Below are 5000 nucleotides of genomic sequence, written 5' to 3'. Positions count from 1 at the left end.
AAACTTGGAGGAACGAACGATAGAGAGGAAGAAAATTTTCTTCTCTTTCGTTCGTTTCTCCATTTTTTTTTCGCTCCGATGAAAAGCAATACGCCGCTGGAACTTTGAAATCGGCGCGCTCGAGCGAAACTTGGAGGAACGAACGACAGAGAGGAAAAAATTTTTCTCTTCTTTCGTTCGTTTCTCCGTTTTTTTTCGCTCAGTTGAAAAGCAATACGCCGCTGGAACTTTGAAAAATAACGAGATAAAAAAAAATTTTGTACATTTTTTCATCGTTATTCGTACACGACTTAAGCGTTGGAAAATTTTTAAACCGAATTTTGAAAAATTTTATTCCTGACCGTTGGGACTTGGAAAAATTTCGAGTCAGCCGGTTTGGCCGGTTCGACTTACCGCGAGACGGAGAAAAGTAGATTCGGTCGATCTGTTTTTCGCAGTTTTTGTGAAAAAAAAATTTTGGTCAATTTTTTCAACGTTAAAAACGTGTTCGGGCTGCCTTTTTATCCATGGATTAAGCGCCGAAAAATTTTTAAAACGCATAATAAAAAAGTTTATTCTTGACCGCAGGGACTTAGAAAAATTTCGGGTCGCCGCGTTCGACCTGCTGGCATTACCGCGCGGCCTGGACAGCCCGCTTCGACCGATACATTTTTTTCATTTTCAGAGAAAAAAAAATTTTTGTCAATTTTTTCAACCTTAAAAACGTTAATAAACTGCACTCTTATGCACGGATTAAGCATTGAAAAATTTTTAAAACATGTAATAAAAAAGTTTATTCTTGACCGTTCGGACTTAGAAAAATTTCGAGTACCTCGGATCGCCGGCTGGAATTACCGCACGGCCTGGACAGCCCGCATCGACCGATACATTTTTTCCATTTTCAGTGAAAAAAAAATTTTTGTCAATTTTCTCAACGTTAAAAACGTTAATAAACTGCGTTTTTATGCGTGGATTAAACATTGAAAAAATTTTGAAATATGTGATGAAAAAGTTTACTCTTGACCGTTCGGACTTAGAAAAATTTCGAGTACCTCGGATCGCCGGCTGGAATTACCGCACGGCCTGGACAGCCCGCATCGACCGATACATTTTTTCCATTTTCAGTGAAAAAAAAATTTTTGTCAATTTTCTTAACGTTAAAAACGTTAATAAACTGCGTTTTTATGCGTGGATTAAACATTAAAAAAATTTTGAAATATGTGATGAAAAAGTTTACTCTTGACCGTCGGGACTTAGAAAAATTTCGAGTACCCCGGATCGCCTGCTGGAATTACCGCACGGCCTGGATAGCCCGCATCGACCGATACATTTTTTCCATTTTCAGTGAAAAAAAAATTTTTGTCAATTTTCTCAACGTTAAAAACGTTAATAAACTGCGTTTTTATGCGTGGATTAAACATTAAAAAAATTTTGAAATATGTGATGAAAAAGTTTACTCTTGACCGTTCGGACTTAGAAAAATTTCGAGTACCTCGGATCGCCGGCTGGAATTACCGCACGGCATGGACAGCCCGCATCGACCGATACATTTTTTCCATTTTCAGTGAAAAAAAAATTTTTGTCAATTTTCTCAACGTTAAAAACGTTAATAAACTGCGTTTTTATGCGTGGATTAAACATTAAAAAAATTTTGAAATATGTGATGAAAAAGTTTACTCTTGACCGTCGGGACTTAGAAAAATTTCGAGTACCCCGGATCGCCTGCTGGAATTACCGCACGGCCTGGATAGCCCGCATCGACCGATACATTTTTTCCATTTTCAGTGAAAAAAAAATTTTTGTCAATTTTCTCAACGTTAAAAACGTTAATAAACTGCGTTTTTATGCGTGGATTAAACATTAAAAAAATTTTGAAATATGTGATGAAAAAGTTTACTCTTGACCGTCGGGACTTAGAAAAATTTCGAGTACCCCGGATCGCCTGCTGGCATTACCGCACGGCCTGGACAGCTCGCTCCGACGAATCGGTTTTTTCCATTTTTTCCGAAAAATAAATTTTTGTAATTTTTTTAATGTCAAAAACGTTAATAAACGTCATGTTTACGCATGGATTAAACATTGAAATAATTTTAAAACGCTTATTAAAAAAGTTGTTGTCGACCGTGGGACTTAGAAAAATTTCGAGGAAGTCCGATTCGCCTGCTGGAATTACCGCACGGGCTGGACACCTCGCTCCGACGAATCGGTTTTTTCCATTTTTTTTGAAAAATAAATTTTTGTAATTTTTTTTAATGTTAAAAACGTTAATAAACGTCATGTTTACGCATGGATTAAACATTGAAATAATTTTAAAACGCTTATTAAAAAAGTTGGTGTCGACCGTGGGACTTAGAAAAATTTCGGGAAGTCCGATTCGCCTGCTGGAATTACCGCACGGGCTGGACACCTCGCTCCGACGAATCGGTTTTTTCCATTTTTTTTGAAAAATAAATTTTTGTAATTTTTTTTAATGTTAAAAACGTTAATAAACGTCATGTTTACGCATGGATTAAACATTGAAATAATTTTAAAACGCTTATTAAAAAAGTTGGTGTCGACCGTGGGACTTAGAAAAATTTCGGGAAGTCCGATTCGCCTGCTGGAATTACCGCACGGGCTGGACACCTCGCTCCGACGAATCGGTTTTTTCCATTTTTTTTGAAAAATAAATTTTTGTAATTTTTTTTAATGTTAAAAACGTTAATAAACGTCATGTTTACGCATGGATTAAACATTGAAATAATTTTAAAACGCTTATTAAAAAAGTTGGTGTCGACCGTGGGACTTAGAAAAATTTCGGGAAGTCCGATTCGCCTGCTGGAATTACCGCACGGGCTGGACACCTCGCTCCGACGAATCGGTTTTTTCCATTTTTTTTGAAAAATAAATTTTTGTAATTTTTTTTAATGTTAAAAACGTTAATAAACGTCATGTTTACGCATGGATTAAACATTGAAATAATTTTAAAACGCTTATTAAAAAAGTTGGTGTCGACCGTGGGACTTAGAAAAATTTCGGGAAGTCCGATTCGCCTGCTGGAATTACCGCACGGGCTGGACACCTCGCTCCGACGAATCGGTTTTTTCCATTTTTTTTGAAAAATAAATTTTTGTAATTTTTTTTAATGTTAAAAACGTTAATAAACGTCATGTTTACGCATGGATTAAACATTGAAATAATTTTAAAACGCTTATTAAAAAAGTTGGTGTCGACCGTGGGACTTAGAAAAATTTCGGGAAGTCCGATTCGCCTGCTGGAATTACCGCACGGGCTGGACACCTCGCTCCGACGAATCGGTTTTTTCCATTTTTTTTGAAAAATAAATTTTTGTAATTTTTTTTAATGTTAAAAACGTTAATAAACGTCATGTTTACGCATGGATTAAACATTGAAATAATTTTAAAACGCTTATTAAAAAAGTTGGTGTCGACCGTGGGACTTAGAAAAATTTCGGGAAGTCCGATTCGCCTGCTGGAATTACCGCACGGGCTGGACACCTCGCTCCGACGAATCGGTTTTTTCCATTTTTTTTGAAAAATAAATTTTTGTAATTTTTTTTAATGTTAAAAACGTTAATAAACGTCATGTTTACGCATGGATTAAACATTGAAATAATTTTAAAACGCTTATTAAAAAAGTTTACTCTTGACCGTGGGGACTTAGAAAAATTCCGGCTTGCACGGATTCGACCACTCTGTTTTTCGGAGTTTCTGAGAAAAATAAATTTTTGTAATTTTTTTCATTATGATTTCTGAGTTCTCCCAGTAGTTTAATGTAAGGATTAAGCATTTAAAAATTTTTAAATCGAATATTAAAAAAGTTTACTCTTGCAATTTTTGGAAAAAAAAATTCTAAAAAAATTTTTCTTTCGGTGGAAACTAACGTTTAATATGTACAATAACGATTTATCGAATAAAAATCGTATGTTAATATATGTTCGAATCGACCATAGTTTCAGCGGCTAAGTACCAGCAGCCCGGCCGGTTGGTCTGTACGCGCGGCAGTTTACCACCATAAGCGCCCGTGCTGAGCGGCCGGCGCCGCGGTCGTCGCGGCCGCCCGTTTGGTTACTATAAGAGAGCACGTCGGTTCGAGCGGACCGGTCGGCGCAGCGGCGGGCGAGCGGCTATTCTACGATCTCGGTCGAGAAGCAGTCGTTCAGCTCCTCGAGGTCCATTCCTCGACTGTTCTGTACCGCGTTCCGTTGCGAATTTTTCTCTACACAGCAATGACCACGGGTCGGTGTCTCAGACCGAATGGCCCTTATGTGGTAAGCCCAGAATGTTGGGTTGGATACAACGTATATTCGTTATACTTGTACGACTCTCACATCAACTCTCAGAAACCCAAAAGGGGTTTTCTATCCGAGCGAAAATATATTTTTCGTATACAAAAATTTAATGGCAAAGACCAAACGAAATACTACACACAAAAAGGGGCGACGAACAAAAATTGTTCGAATGAAATATAATATATACATATAAAATTGAGGTGTCCTAAGAGAGAAATACATAAACTAAGAGGTATATATTATAAGAAATATATATTATTTCTGGGCAAAGAAGAGAGAACGAAAAGAAGAGTATGATCTTTAACGCGAGGGCCTCGACATGGGTACGCCTAGCATGGTTCGCGCTTTCTCGATATGTCCAGCATGTTAACGTACGCGGTCTTCGGACTTCGTGCGTTATGTCCGTGCTTACACGATGGAGAGCGCTCGAGCATACGTGCTTACAAACCTGAAAGTCGATGTGACATCCGAGATTCTTTTTCTTCTAAAAAGATCTCGGAGAGATACACGGGAGAGTTTGAAATTTTTGGAGGTCCTCCTGATGTATATGCGCGGATATACCCATGTGGTAATTCGTGCGGAGTTGGTAATCTAATAGTGGAGCGAAATTACCAACTCGAAAGAGAAGAGAGAAGAGAGTAGAGAGAAGAGAGAGGAGAAAGAGAACTGTCTTAAAGACGAGAAAAAGTATCGTCGATCCGACTCTTAAGGGGAGAGAGTCGGCGACTAA

Source organism: Nomia melanderi, unplaced genomic scaffold, assembly GCF_051020985.1.
Source record: "Nomia melanderi isolate GNS246 unplaced genomic scaffold, iyNomMela1 scaffold0541, whole genome shotgun sequence".
Classification (NCBI taxonomy): Eukaryota; Metazoa; Arthropoda; class Insecta; order Hymenoptera; family Halictidae; genus Nomia; species Nomia melanderi.
The sequence above is the reverse complement of the archived record's forward strand: the minus strand, read 5'-3'. Positions refer to the sequence as shown.